Raw genomic sequence first — 16,981 nt, 5'->3', positions numbered from 1 at the left:
AAGTGTTTTATAGTTGTTTTCATAGAGTTTCTCAGTCTGCTTTGGCAGATAGACTCTGAAGTATTTCATGTTGTCTGATGTCATTTTAAATGAGATTTCTCTTTCTAGCACTTGCTCCTATTTCTTGTTGATTATATATAGAAATGCTGAGATTTAATGTAGGTTTATTTTATTTTCTGCGAATTTGCTAAAGTGGCAAATTGTTTCCTGTAATTGTTTAGAAGATTTCTTAGGGTTCTCTAGGTATACCATCATATCCTCTGCAAAATGTAAGAACCTTGTTTCTTCATTCCCACTTCTAATTCATTCAATTTCTTTTTCTTCTCTTATTGCTAAAGCTAACATTCCTAATACAACATTGAATAATAGTGATGATAATGGGGATCCTTGTCTCATCCCTGATCTTATTGGGAATGCATCTAGCTTATCTCCCATTGCATAATATGGTTGTCATTTTAATAAACAATATATTTATTCCTATGTTCTCTAATATTTTTAGTAGAAATGGGTCCTTTATTTTGTCAAAGACTTTTTCAGTATCTTTTGAGGTAATCATATGATTTCTTTTATGTTTCTCATTAATATGGTCAATTATTTGCTGGCAGTTTTCATAATATTGAACAAACCCTGCATTACTGGAAGAAATCCTATTTGTTCATGGGGTATTATCCTAATGATAACTTGCTGTAATTTATTGGAATATTGGTAGGCAAAATATTTCTGAATTATTACTTTTATTTACTCAATAATGATGAATTCAAAAAAATAATGTTGAATTCACCTTTTTATTTTTGATACTAGTAAATTGATTTTGTTTTTTTCTTTTTATAATCAAATGACCAACAGCTTATCTATTTTATTTTTTAAATAAAATCAACTATTGGTTTTATTTATTGGTTTAGTATTTTTCCTCCTTTTGGTTTTATTTTTTGGTATTTGTACAGTTTTATTTTTTTTAAATTGTTAATGTACAGGCATTGGCACATTTTAATGGAAACTACATACAGAGAGCTTTCCTAAAATCTAGTAAAGTGGAATGTCAAAGAAGTCAACAAAACATGAAAAACTTAAAGTGCTAAAATAGAAGGCACTTCACAAAATATGTTCACTGAAACAATTCATGTGTCAGTTTATATCCTTCATTTTGCAAATGGCAGTGAAAAACTAATTGGACTAGAAGGATATAAAGAAAAATAGGGACAGCTGATGGCAGTAATGGTATAAAATATTTTAAATGATAAGAGACCAGAGATCAATTATTTTGTAGTGACCTAAAAAGACCTGCTTAATATTAACTTCCCTCCCACAGAAGGGAAAAATAAGAGATGTTGGGATGATAACTGGGATGATAACAACAACAATAATATGAAAATCATCCCCCCTTCCCCCTCTTATCTCCTCCAATAACAATCTTGTGGCTAATTTTGTTCTGGGGAAAAAAACAACCAAATCATAAAACTTGTAAAGTCACTTTGCCCTGAAGAGATCAAACTCCCTTTTGTTCTTTTGGGTATAGTTTTGTGAAGTAATTAATTAAACAAAAGGAAAAATACTCCCAGAGTCAGTGAACTAAAAAGTTGTTACATTCAATATTTTAAATACTTAGATTATGAAGAAGTCTAGGGTGTTACATAGTTAGAGGTAGATACAGGCCAAATAGTTCTTATGGAATCTAATAGTTTAGTATCTGTACATCAAAGAGATTTCACACTCCTTCATTATCATCCAGGTTAAAGTTGTAGTCATCAGCAGGAGTAGGAGAGAGCCGTAATAGGGGAAACACATCCGAAGACATTAATTCATCAATGATATCACCACTAATAGAGCCTGAGGGTGTATCTGAAACTGGTGTCTGCTGAAGAAGTTGACCTCTAGTAAGGGTGTGTTGCTCAGGTAGATTCTGGGTCTCTATATTAGGTTTCTGTGGAGTCACTGGAGTAGAAACTTAAGAAGGAGGTTGTGTGAGGTCATCTGGTGGAGGAACAGGAAAAACTACTGGCTTAGAGGAACAGGTTTCCTTATTAATAAGCAGTACGTGGAAAGGTCCTGAATGACTCTTTAAATTGATCGGGTATTTCTTTTGTCCATTCTGGCCCATTTCAGGAATAGGTACCTCTAGTTGTGTACCAGAAGGTGCTTGAATAGCAAGAAGTGTATCTCCGTTAAAACAGTTACAGATATCTTCATGAGTTATATAAGAAAATCTGTTGTTAATGGAGTCATCCATAACATTTTTGATGCTTTGTTGTAGCCATAATTTCTGTTGATCAAGTTCTCTCTCTTTTAGTTCCAGATCCTCAATTTCTGCTTTGAGATATCTCAGTCTATCGATTACTTCCTTTGTACTACATCCAGCACCTACACCTTTCCACTGGATACTATTTTTGGACTTTTTTTCAATTAAATCAATTCCTTCCAAAACATTGGTAATATCATAAATTCTTCTTTTTTTGCCTGACCTCCAAAGTATCTGCAGCCGCCTTGAGATCCAGGACGCCGTCCTTGGCCTCCTGCAGCAGGGACACGAACTTGGTAGAGAGCAGCCCCAGGCTCTTCCCGTGGCGGCTGCTGGCCCCGCTCCCGCCGCCCGGGGTCACTGCCGGCGGCGGCTGCGGCTGTGGGGGCTGCCCCTGGCCAGGCGGCGGCTGCTGGCCAGAGCTCCCGGGCTTGGCCGCCGCCGCCCCGGCTGGACCCCCGAGCCCTCGGCCCCGGGCCCACTCCGCACGCCCGCGGGGAGCCGCTGCCCCCGGTGCGGCCCCGTCCGGACCCCGCCGCCCTCCCACCCGCCAAAGAGCTTGGGCTCCGGGGCTGGGGGCGAGCGAGGGAAGCTCCTTTTGGTTTTATTAATTTCTCCTTTAGTTTTCAGAATTTCTAATTTGGTATTTAAATGGTGATTTTTTAAATTGTTGTTTTTAGTTGCATACTCAGTTAATTGATTTTTCTATTTCTCTACTTTATTCATATAAGCATTTAAACACATAATATATCCCATAATAACTGCTTTGGCCATATCCTATATGTTTTGATATGTTATCTTGTTATTGTTATTATCTTGGTGGAAGTCATTAATTCTTTCTATGATTTGTTGCTCATTCCACTCATTCTTTAAAATCAGGATATTTGATTTCAAATTTGCTTTAGGTATATCTTGCCATGGCAGTTTATTGCAAGTGATTTTTATTGTTTCATGATCAGAAAAGAATGCATTCAATATCTGTGTTTCTCTACATTTGGTTATATCAGGGTGTTATGCCTTACCACATGGTCAATTTTTGTGAGGGGTCTATGTATTATAGAAAAAAATGTATATTCCTTTAATTTCTGTTCAATTGTCTCAAAAGGTCTATTATGTCTAGTTTTTCTAGTATTCTATTTATCTCCTTAACTTCCTTCTTGTTTATTTTTTGGTTAGATTTATCTAATTCTGAGAGGGAGGTTGAGGTCTCCCATCAGTAAATTTTGTTGATTTTGTCTTCCTGTAACTCATTCAGCTTCTCCTGTAAAAAATTTGGATGCTAGACCGCTTGATGCATAAAAATGTAATATTGAAATTGCTTAATTATCTATGGTACCTTTTAGAAGGATATAGTTTCCTTCCTTATCTCTTTTAACAAGATGTATTTTTACAGCTGCTTTGTCTGAGATGAGGATTTCTACCCGTGCCTTTTTGATTTCAGTTGAATTTTTTTCTGCTCTTGCCTTTTCCTTTTCTATGTATGTATCTTTATGCTTCAAATGTGTTTCTTTTAAGCAGCATATTGTAGGATTCTGGTTTTTACACCACTCTGCTATCTACTTTCATTTTATGACAGAGTTCATCGCATTTAAATTCAAAGTCATAATTATTAATTCTTTATTACCCTTCATGCTATCTTTCCTCCATTTGCATTTTCCTCCTTTTTTTCACCTTATCCTTATTCCCCAGTATTTTGCTTCTGAAAATCACTTCCTTTGGTGCGTTTACCCACTTCTATCTAAACCTCTCACTTTTCTTTCCCCTTTTCCTTTACCCCTTCTTCCTTCCCTTCCTTTTGACAGTTTTAGTTTTCCTTTCTTGCCCCCTCCCCTTTCCCTTCTTAGTTCTTGAATGGCAAGGTAAGTTTCCAAATTCACCTGCCTGTCTCTGTGTGTGTGTGTGTGTGTGTGTGTGTGTGTGTACGTGTATCCCTCTTTGAGCCAAATCTGATGAGAGTAAGCTTCAGGTGGTTATCACCTCCTCCTTCCTTCTTCCCCTCTACTTCAACTGGATGGAATTTATGTGATGGAATTTACCCTATTCAATCTCCTCCTTTGTCCTATCTCTTTACTACCCCCCCCCCCCCCCGTTTTAAAGGAGATATCATTTTTCAATCATTCCATCAGAGTCATAGATTTGTTATGTGTGTTCATTACTTCTGGTGAAGAATTTTCCCTCTAACAGAGTTACAAATTCTCAAGGGAATTTTTCCTCCCAGGTGGGGATTTAATCAGTTTAATCTTAATGGATACTTTTTTTTCTTTTCTCCTATTTACCTTTTCATGCATATCTTAAGTCTTCCTTTTGAAGATCAAATTTTCTTCATTTCTTTGGTCTTTTCATCAGGAAAAGTTGAAAGTCTCCTATTTTGTTAAATGTCTATCTTTTCTCCTGAAAGAGAGGACTCAGTTTTGCTGGATGGTGTACTCTTGACAGGAATCCAAGTTCCCTTGCTCTCCAGAATATTATATTCCAGACCCTTTAATCCCTTAATGTTGATGCATTCAGGTCCTGTTTAATCTGGACTGTGACTCTGTTGTATTTGAATTGATTCTTTCTGGTCACAAGGATTTTCTCCTAGATTTTCTCCTTGGCCACAGTATTCCTCTGTGTTTTTCTGTTGGGATCCCTTTCAGGAGGATTGATGCATTTTTTCATTGACTATTTTTGCCCTCTGGTTCCAGAGCATCTGGGCATTGTCCTTCACTATATTCCTAAATGTTGAGTCCAGGCTTTTTTTTTTTCCTTCAACATTTTCAGGAAGTTTTCTGATTCATAAAATTTCTCTCCTAAATATATTTTCCAGATCACTTGCTTTGGCAATGAGGCATTTTACATTTTATTCCATTTTTTTCATTTTTTAAAACAGGTGTCCTCCCTTTATTTCTTGCATTTCCTTCTCCAATTGTTCAGTTGTTTTTATTTAAACTTTTATCTTCTTCCATTTACCCAAGTGGGTTTTCAAAGGACTTGTTTTCTTGTTGTGAGATATTAATTATCTCTTTCATTTCTTTTCCCCCCTTTTTCCATTTGATTTTTGGACTCCTTTTCGATGTCTTCTAAGAAGCCTTTCTGGGCTAGAAACCAATTCATATTCTCCTCAGAGGTTCCTATCTGAACCAGTATCCTTATTTTCACAGTACTATTCAATAGACTCTGCTTTTTGCTGGTCTTTTTTTTTTTCATTTTGGGCTCTTTCCCTAGGGTCTTGTGCTGAGGGAGGGGCTAGTTCACTGACCTTAGATGTTCCCATTCCTAGAGGCCTTACTCACTAGGGTTGGGAACTCCAGGGAGTTACTCAGTTGACTAGCCAATAAGGGATGCCAGAAGCTTTCTCTGGATTGTCTGTGTTGATGGTTTCTGTGGAACACTCCCTAAACCTGTACTCACACATTCTGAGTTTGGCCCTTAGGTCAGTCTCTGCACCTCACCCAGGGACCCTTCTGCTGGATCTCTGCTCCCTGCCTCTGACTTGCCCATGCTCCCCTGTGATAGACCTTGTGTTTAAATGTTCCCCTTGGATCCAAAATTTGTTGAGAGGTTTTGTTCATTTTAGTTCTGAGTGAAAAACAGGAGAGCTTAAAACAGTGTGACTGGTTTCTCTTGATGATCTTAACTGGAAGTCCAAATAGAGTAGTTTTGATTACAAATCGTGCTCCAACTTGATGATACTCCCCTTCACTACAGTAACCCAGGAAATACTTGTATCCAGCTCCTGACTTCAGTGAGCTGGCCTACATTTGTCAGCCTTGTTTCACTCAGGACTGCTTTTTTAGATTTGGTATCTTCTGAACTCTCCTGCAACAAGAACTGTTGAACCTCTTTCAGGTAGTATGTGAGTGTACCCACAGTCCATGTACTAGTAGACAGCAGAATCTCCTTTGAAGAAGTTATTGAACATTTTGTGTATATATGTGTGTGTGTTTCTACAGCAGAGTAAGATTTTCCATGGTAATCAGAGAAAGCTTGTATAAGCAGCCAATTTTAAGGCCATCTTCTACTTTTTTAATTAATTAATTAATTAATTAATTAATTTATTTATTTTCATCCATATGCACATGTATATTTCTATGTTACAAAATGTACTTCCACCCTCCCTTCCTACCCCCCCTCTCCTCATTGGCAAGCAGTCAGGTTAGCACTGTACATACAAATTTTTGATGAACATATTTACAGATCAGTCATTTTCAGTATAAGGAATTAGGATTAAGGGAAAGACTTACATAAAAGATAATTTTTATAAAGTGTTCAGCAATTTCTTAAGGGTTGGTTTTTTGCTATTTTGTATCATTTTTCTTCTTCTACATAGGCATAAAATTGTCCATAGCTAGTCTGTTATGGTTGTCCTAGGTCTCTGAAATGCTGAGTGTAGCTGCTCCAATCATGGTTGATCATCTCACAATGTAATTGTTTATGTGTACATTAGTCTCTTCTTTCTGCTCCCTATGCTCAGCATCAGCTTCTGTAACTCATTCCATGCCTCTCTCGAGTCTGAGAATTTATGGTTTCTTATAGAATAATATTATTCCATGGTACTCATGTACCATAACTTGTTTAGCCATTCTCCCATTGATGATCATACCCTAAATTTCTAATTGTTTCTCACTACAAAAAGAGCTTCTATGAATATTATGGAATTTATGAGACCGTTCCCTTTTTTATAATTTCTTCTGTACATAGAATTAGAATTGGAATTGTTGGATCAAACGGTATGAACAGTTTTAATACTGTTTGGACAGAATTCCATATTGGTCTCCAGAATGATTGAATCCATTCACAACTCCACCAGCAATGCAACAATGTCTCAGTCCTTCCACAACCTCTCCAAACATTAATCATTTTCCCTTTTTTCTCATCTTGGTCAATCTGATAGGTGTGAGGTCATACCTCATTGTTGTTTTAATTTGCTTTTCTCTAATCAATGATTTGGAGCATATTTTCATAGGTTTATATGTAGCTTAATTTCTTTGTTTGAAAATTATCTATTCATATCCTTTGATCATTTATCAATTGGAGAACGAAGGGACATCTTTTCTAGCCCCTCCTGACATTTAGGAGGTGAGCTATGTGATACTTAAAAGACTTCTCTGATACCCAAGGGTCTGCTTAATTCCACTGCTTCTTCCAAGTGAGGAGACAATCCTCTGACCTGGGCTGCCTTGTGTGAGGTTGTGACTATAGCTCCCAGTGTACTTATACCTGCTGCTTTGTTACCTGCCTGTTGCCACAGGACTTTCAGATAGGAATGGTAAAATGATATAGGTGATGGCTTTTGATACACACTTAAATTGGATTTAAGTGAGACATATTTGAACAAAATCATTGACCTCATTCTCTCTTCCAATATCATTATTGCCCAGTGGCAAGACAGAATCAAGACACCTGATGATTCTAGATGGAGTAGATGACTTTGACATCTTCAAGACATAACCATACTCTAATCACTGCACAATACCTGCTCAACTGCCTTCATGACATTGAAATGAATTGTTTTTATTTACCCATTCCACCAGTGAAAGACTTCAAATGCTTATGGTAGACTCCACTAACTCCAAGACAAACTTGCCTTGGCTGTGTCTTTTTGGAAGAGAGAGTGAGACCTGCTGGGTAATCCTCTAGCTACTTCAGCCCATCTGCCAAAATAGTTTGCTGCAATGTGGTTGCTGTGTATACTACATCTTCTTGGAGCTACAGGTGAGAATTAGATGCCTCAGGTGGACAACAAAGGTGAAAGCTGCCCTGAGGAGGATCAGCAGCCTTCATACCAGAAGTGCTAGTCTTCTTTGAACTCATCCAATCTGGAGATAATAGAATACTGAATTAGATATCAGTACATATACTTTGGAAAGGTTGTTAGGGCAGGGAGCTCTAATTAAATGAGATTAAAAATAATGAGTTGACTATAAATAGCAATTTAAATAGCATTTTTCAAGGAACACAGGTTGTTCCCTGCAACATAATCTCATCTTTTAAATTCTGATATTATTCCAGTGATACTATATCAGTTATATTAAGGGACTGAACTTTAAATTGTGGATGATCCAAAGGGTAATAGAAGATTAAATAAGATGTTAATTTATTGAAGAAAATTCATAGATGGAAAGCAGCATAAAGGATCTCACCCTCTAAGTATATTATTTGAAAGGAATGCATATAAGTTAAACAGGAAAATCAAGGAGAAATAGATCCTGTGCTTCATTGCTAAACAATGTTAAAGACATAAAGAACAACGACTATTTTAGGTGGCTTTATAAGGCTATGTGAAACAAAATCAAACCGAATGACATGCTATAGATAAATTACACACTAGGTTTCTGGAAGTGATTAGGGAAACAATAAATCTAGGGAAGTATTGGAATATTTTGAAATATGACCTCATTTTACATATTTAATTTCAAGTGAAATTCAATATAAAAAGAAGACTTGAAATCGACAAAAAAAATATGTTTCTATTGTTGTTCTTGATTGTGGAGTTAATTGTAGTTGTTTGACTTCTCTAATGAAAAATTCTTGAATGTAAAGTGAATTGAGGACTTTGCTCTATGGAGCTGAATAAATCAAACATTCCCATTGCTATAGATGCATCTTGACTTTATGTTTAAATCTTTAAGGTCATTCCCCTGACCATTAATTGCTATAGAGTATAGAAGAATAACTAATTAATTAATTAATTAATTAAAATTTAAAAGTTGTAATCTTAAAACCACTTTTAAAAAACCTCAACTAAAAAAAATGAACAAGTAAAATGTTTTTCACAGTAACAATTGTTTGCTACTCAACATTTGTATTGTCCTGAAGTCAAAGTAGTGATTTTGTGAAAGATGATAGATATGTATGAGTTTTGGGGAGGAGAGTAGAGAGAGAAGCTAGTAGCATAAATTGACATCTGTGCTTAGACTGGAGCTGAGTCATCAAGGAGTATGAACATGATGAAAATGTAGAGGAGGATAAATTTTAAAATGCAAAGGTTCACTTCAATATTTCCCAGGTCAAATCTACTTTTCACAGAATATCTATATCAAAGTTAGAATCCAAATATTTTGAGGTTCATGTATTATAACATAAATGACTAAAATATCAAGAAAACATAAAAGTTTTTGAACAATTGAAAATCTTAGAAAACTTTAGGCAAAATAATTGAACTCAAATATGCACAAAAATCAATGTTTTACCAACAGTAAAAACTTAAACAATAAAGATTGATTTCATGCCACTTTTTCTTTATGCAATCTGTCCTTGTATGGTCACTCAAGTGCTTATTTCATTTTATATAATGTAAAAGACTGCAATTTTATTTTAGATGAATCATTTAAAGGCTGGAATATAACAGGTGAACAACTTACTGCTTGCCCCCATCACAAACTTATCAACCATTCTTAAAATCATGCATAAATTATAATCTTAAATTTTTATGTGATGAAATACCATTATACTCTTTAGCATATACATCAAATTTGTAATATCTAAGATTGTATTATATAGATCTACTGTATATATATATTTATATTTATATATATATCTATAATAACTATTATTCAAACAACACATGAATTAGGCCCTATGTTAAATACTTCACAATTATTATCTCATTTTATATTTACAAAAGCAGTGGGAGAGAGGTACTAGTATAATCATCATTTTACAAATAAGAAGATTGAGGCAAACAGTGGAAATTTACTTGACCAGTGTTACATAGCTAGTTAATGGATGAGAGAATATTTGAACTCAAATGTTTCTCATTCCATTATTGACACTTGTTACTTTACTACATTGATGTTCCTACATTTCTGTCTCTATATATCTTTATAAGATCATAGAAAATAGATTTAATAATTAAATTCAATGTATTTTATCCTGTCATAGAGAATTGAATACTTGGTCCTCTAGTCTATTTCTAAAACAAACAAACTATTCTTCACTACCTTAGCTTTTCTTCAAACTGCTGCAAAAATCTCAATCATGTGAATAACCATGTTAATTAAATGTGTATTTTTTTTAAATTTTACAAACAAACAAATCTGTATGTTATACAAAGGATCCTTGTTGGAAACATTGTGGATGAATCCAAATAACTATATAAAACAATTTAATTTTGTTATAGTTTTCTAATATTTCAATATAGTATATTTTACAGTTTTTTTCCAATATCCCTGTAGAAGTTTATCTAAAGTTTTGAGTTTCAAATTATATCCTCAAGCTTCCCTCATTCCCCCTCCTTCTTTGAAATTGTATACTATAAGATATAATTTATACATGTACGATTATGTAAAATAGTGCAAAAAGACTCAAAAGTAGAAATGAAAGTAAAAATAGCATGCTTCAGTTATGTTCACATAATATCAGTTCTTTCACTGGAGATGAATAGTATGCTTCATGTTAATTCTTTGAGATAGTTAGATCATTTTATTGTTGAGAATTACTCAATCATTCACAATTATTCAACAAAATTTTTGTTGTTATTATGTACAATGTTCTCTTGGTTCTGTGCACTTTGCTATGAATAAGGGCATGTAAATCATTCTAAGTTTTTCTGAAATCATCCTGCCTGGCATTTTTAATAGCAAATTAATATTCCATTACCGTCATATAACAAAGTTGATTTATCCATTTACCAATTGATGGACATCCCTTTGATTTCTAATTCTTAACCAACCAAAATTTTTGTGCAAATAGGGCCTTGGTTCATTATGTATGTCTTTGGGATATAGGCATAGCAATGGTATTGCTGAATCAAAGAGTTTGTACAAAGTTTTAACCCTTTGAACATACTTCTGAATTTCTCTCTAAAATGATTTGATAAACCATTTTGGAAAGCAATATGGAACTATGCCCAAAGACCAATAACATTTTTATACCCTTTGACACAGTAATTCCAATACTAGAAGAAATCATTAAATATGGTATAGCCCCACATGTTCCCAAATATTCATAGCAGCTCTTTTTGTTTTGACAGAGAATGGGAAATTTGAGGGGATACCCATCAATTGGGGAATGGTTGAACAAGTTTTGGTATTTGAATATTATGGAATACTATTGTGCTAGAAGAAATCACAAGTAGTTGGACTCTAGAGTAGCATGGAATTGATTGTAAGATTTAATGCTAATTTAAAGAGAGCAGAACCAAGAGAAAATTCTGCATATTAATAAGAATTTTGTGAGTTGATCCACCTTGATGGCTGCATATTTCTTAGTAGTTCAGAGAGCTGGGAAAACTGTATTAGATCAGCTGTTGCCTATGCTATCCCTATCTGGAGGAAGAAAAACAACACAAGACAAGAAAAAAAAAACCCTTTAGAATCTGATAAACATTACATTCTCTTTAAAAAAAATACTGATTATTTCTTGCCCTTAATCCCTAATTTCTCACTCTAAAAATGACTAATGTGTAAGTATGTCTAACACAAATGTGAATGTAAATTATTTACCTTACTGTTCACAGCTGAGGGGAAGGGGGTAGGAAAGGAGGATAAAAATAAATTATAAAAATATGCACATGCATATGGATGAATGTTGAAAAACTTCTGTGCCATGTATCTGGAAAAATAAAATAACAATTAAAAACCAAAAAAAGTGTCTTAATTTCCCCCTACCCCCAAATATGATGGTTTGGAGTCAAAATTTTCTCAGATTTGCTCCAACATTCATCATATTCTTCTCTGTCATATTAACTAATCTGATAGATACAAAGAGACTCCTTGGAGTTGTTTTAAATGTCATTTCTCTAATCAATAGTAATTCAGAATTATCATTCATTATTTATATATTTTCACCTACTGCAATATTTTTGTTGTAAAAATAAATATAACCCCATCTACCAACGCAGAAATAGCTCAAGAAAAATAAAGTAACAATTAAATGTACTTGAGTCTGTTCAGAGAAGTTGCTTCAATATTTTCCCATACTTGCTATCACTAGCTATATTTCCTTCTAGCCTATTCCTCCCCTCCCCCATTTAATCTATTCTCTCTCTCTCCTATAACCTGTCCCTACTCAAAAATGTGTTGTGTCTGACTACCCTCTCCCATGATCTTCCCTCTGATCTATCACCTACACCTCTTTCTCTCCCACAATCCCCTTTCTCTTATCCCTTTCCTCTCTTTTTTCCATCTAAAGGTATGATAGATTTCTATACCCTATTGTGTGTATGTTATTTTTTTCTCTGATCTACTTTCAATTAATTTGAAGGATAACTCATTCCCCCTCATCTTCTGCCCTTCCACTCAATTGTAAAAATCTTTTTCTTGTCCTTTTATATGAATTATTTTAGTCCATTCTAACTTTCATTTCCCTTTCTCCCAGTTCATTCCTCCCTTGCCCATTAACTACATCTTTTATAATATATTAAATCTTCATATTCAGCTCCCAGTAGTGGCATTGATGGATCAAAGGGTATTCACATTTTTGTTGCTCTTTGGGCATAATTCCAAATTACTATCCAGAAAGATTGGACAAGTTCACAGCTCAACCAACAATGTATCAGTGCCTCAGATTTCTCACATTCCTTCCAACATTGATCATTGTCCTTTCTGGTCATATTGGCCAGGCTGAGAGATGTAAGGTGGTACCTCAGTGTGCTTTAATTTGCATTTATCTAATAAGTAATTCTTTAGAGCAATTTTCATATGACTATGGATTGCTTTGATTTTCTCATCTGTAAATTGTCTTTGCATATCCTTTGACCATTTAACCATTGGGGAATGGCTTGTTTTTTTTTTAAATGACTCAGTTCTGTGTATATTTTAGAAATGAGTCCTTTGTCAGAAGAACTATTGTAGTTTTGTATTGTATTTGTCAGAAGTAAATTGTTTCCCTATTTAATACTTTTCTTTTCATCTTGGTTACACTGGTTTTGTCTGTACAAAAGTTTTCTAATTTAATGTAATTGAAATTATGTAGTATGTTTTTAATGATGTTCTCCATCTCTAGGGTAAGATAGCTTTCTATACCCTATTAATTGTGTGTGTTATTTCTTCTCTGAGCCATTTCTGATGAGAATGAAGGCTCACCCATTTCCCCTCACCTTCCCCCATTTCACTCCATTGAAAAATCCTTTTCTTGACTCTAATGTGAAAAATCTTAGCACTTTCTTCCTCTCCTTTTTTCTTCTTCCCAGTACTTTCTTTTATCACCCATTGACTCTATCTTTTTATTATATTATACCATTATATTCAGCTCATTATTGTGCCTTCTTCATATATCTAACAGATCTTATAAATGAGACAATTCATATACGTTGTCAGTATCTTCTTCTAAGCAGGATTTCAAACAGTTCAACATCATTAAGTTCCTCATAATTAGTCCTTCTTGTCTGCCCTCTCTATGGTTCACTTGAGTCCTATAATTGGAGATCAAAATTTCTGTTCAGCTCTGGTTATTTCAGTAGAAAAGTTTGAAAGTCCCCTGGTTCATTGAAAGTCCATCTTTTCCCCTCAAACAGGATGTTCAGATTGCTGTGTAGCTGATTCTTGGTTGTAAAGCAAAATCTTTTGCCTTCTGGAATTTCATATTCTAAGCCCTATGAGCATGTACTGTAGATGCTGCTAGATCCTGTGTAATCCTGACTATGGAGTCACAGTAGTTGAATGGATTGTTTCTGGCACCTTTTAGTATTTTTGCTTTGACTTCTTATAAGTTTTGGAATTTGGCTAATTTTTCCTGGAAATTTTTCTTTTGGGATCTCTTTCAGAAGGTGACTGGTAAATCCCCTCAATTTCTATTCCACCCTCCACTTCTAGGATCTTAGGGCAAATTAAAACAACAATGACATATCGTATCATACCTATCAGATTGGCCAATATGAGAAAAATGGAAAATGATCAATGTTGGGGAGGTTGTGGAAGGATTCAGACATCAATGCAAGGCTGGTGGAATTGTGAATATATCTAACCTTTCTGGTGAACAATATGCAACTAAGCCCAAAAAACAATAAAACTGTTCATACTCTTTGACCTAGCAATTCTTTATCCAGAAGAAATAGCGAAACAAGTTACAGTACATGAATGCTATGGAATAATATTTTCTATAAGAAGCCATAGACTCTAGGGAAGCATGGAATCGCTTATGGGATCTGATGTTGAGCAAAGGGAGTAGAACCAAGAAAACAATGTACACACCAACAACAATATTGTGAGATAAGCCTGATGGAAGCAGCTCCTCTTAGTAGCACAGAGAGCTAGGACAATTGGATTAGACTAGCTATGGACTATGTTTTCCCTATACAGAGGAAAACAAAACCAAATTAAACAAACACTCACACACACACACACACACACACAAACACACAGACACACAAATGAAAAATAAACAACCCTTCACAATCAGATGAACCCTGCATTAAAATTATCTCTTATTTTTCTCTTTCCCTTAATCCTAATTTCTTATGCCAAAAATAACTAATACTAATCTGCAAACATGTTTTTCAAGATAATTACATTCAATGATAGCCTGACTGCTCCTCACTGAGGGGAGAGGGGTAGGAAAGGAGGGTGGAAGAAATTTTTGTAACTTGAAAATGTGCATGTACAAGTGGATGAAAATTAATAAACTAATTTAAAAAATAGAATGAAGGACAATAAAAGAATGAGTGGATCAAACACCAAATAATAGAAAGAATTAGTGATGGGGAAGGGGTGAGAAGGGAGGTTGGAAGGAAATTTTAAAACTTAAAATATACATGTTCATATGGATGAAAATAAAGAAGTAAGAAAAAGAAAGTAAATGATGAAACTTTTGCATATACTTGAGGGAAAATCTAAATATAAAATAGAATTAAAATTAAAATAATAAAATAAAATAAAATTACACCACCTCAAAGAAAAAAGTGAGTACAATTAGTTATTTCATCCAAGACAATAGCAATGAGACAACATACCAAAAACTAGTGGGATGTAGCCAAAGTAATCATTACAGTATATATTATACTTCTAAATGCTTGTATGAATGAAATAGAAACAGAGAAAATCAATGAACTGAGCATGCAACTTTAACAGAGATAAAACAAATTAAACCCCCTCAATTAAATACTAAATTAGAAATGCTAAAAATTAAAGGAGAAATTAATAAGGTCAAAAGCAATAAATGTATTGAATTATTAAATGAAACCAGGAGTTGGTTTTTTGAAAAAAAAACAATAAAGTAGTAAAAAAATTGGTTAATTAGATTTAAATAAATAAGAAAATCCAATTACTAGTATCAAGAATAAATAAGGTGGGGTGGCTAGGTGGCATAGTGGATAAAGCATAGGCCTTGAAGTCAGGAGTACCTGGGTTCAAATCCAGCCTCAGACACTTAATACTTACCTAGCTGTGTGGCCTTGGGCAAGCCACTTAACCCCATTTGCCTTGCAAAAAATAACCTAAAAACAAAAAAGAATGAATAAGGTGAACTCATCACAATGAGGAGGAATTTAAAGTAATAATTCAGAATTATTTTTTCCACCTATATGCCAAAAAATTTAACTTAAGTGAAAGGGATAAATATTTACCAAAATATCATTTGCCCAGGTTAAATGAAAAGGAAATTAAATACCTAAATAAACCTATTCAGAAAAAATAAATTCAACAAGTAATCAAAGAACTCCCTAAGAGAAAATCTTGAGGGTTAAATCAATTCATAAGTGGATTCTATCAAACATTCAAGGAACAATTGATTCCAATTCTTTCTAAACTATTTGGATAAATAGGTGAAAAATCTGCCTGATTCGATCTATGATGTTGATACCCAAACTAGGAATAGGCAAAACAATGTAAGAAAATAATATTTGAATTTCCCTAATGAATATGGTGGTTGTTAGTTTTATTACGTGTCCTGATGATGTGATGATTTTCCTTTATTCTTTTTTCTTTTAGATTTTTCAAGGCAATGGAGTTAAGTGGCTTTCCCAAGGCCACACAGCTAGGTAATTTGAACCCAGATTTGAACCCAGTTACTCCTGACTCCAAGGCCTATGCTCTATCTAGTGTACCACCTAGCCTCCCCCTCCCTAATGAATAGGGATACAAAAATCCTAAATAAACTATTAACAAAATGATAACAGCAAGGCATCACTAGTATAATGCACTATGTCTAAGCAGTATTATTTCAGGAATGCAAGAATGGTTCAATATTAGGAAAAGTGTTAGCATAACTAACTATATCAATAATAAGATACTTAACAGAAACTATATGATTCCCACAATAGATGCTGAAAATGTCTTTGACAATACATAGCACCGATTCATTCTAAAAACACAAGAGAGCATAGAAATACATGGATTGTTCCTTAAAATCATCAGCAGTGTGTATCTGAAACCATCAACAAGCATTTTATGCAATGGGGATAAGTTGGAAACATTCCCAATAAAATCAGGGGTGAAACAATGATGTCCGTTATCACCAGTACTATTCAATATTGTATTAGAAATATTAACTTCAGCAATAAGAGAAGAAAACAAAATGAAAGGAATTAGAATTGGGAAGGAAGAAACAAAACACTCACTCATTGCAGATAGCATGATGGTTATCCTTGAGAACCCTAAAAAAATCATCTAACAAACTACTAGACACAATTAGTAACTTTAGCAAATTTGCAGTATATAAAATAAGCCTTCATAAATTCTCAGCATTTCTATATATTACTAACAAGTTTCAATAAAAGAATTAGAAAGAGAAATCCCAATTAAAATAACATCAGACAACATAAAATAGTTGGGTGTCTACCTTCCAAGGCAGTCTCAGTAACTATGAAATCAACCATAAAATCATTTT

General features: G+C 34.3%; 1 pseudogene; it reads right to left on the bottom strand.

Moving 5' to 3' along the window:
• Positions 1–1,570: 1,570 nt before the first annotated feature.
• Positions 1,571–2,523, bottom strand: LOC141498577 (transcription factor E2F5 pseudogene; annotated as a pseudogene).
• Between the last annotated feature and the right edge of the window lie 14,458 nt (positions 2,524–16,981).

This window comes from Macrotis lagotis, chromosome X (genome assembly GCF_037893015.1).
Source record: "Macrotis lagotis isolate mMagLag1 chromosome X, bilby.v1.9.chrom.fasta, whole genome shotgun sequence".
Lineage (NCBI taxonomy): Eukaryota > Metazoa > Chordata > Mammalia > Peramelemorphia > Peramelidae > Macrotis > Macrotis lagotis.
The sequence above is the reverse complement of the archived record's forward strand: the minus strand, read 5'-3'. Positions and strand labels throughout refer to the sequence as shown.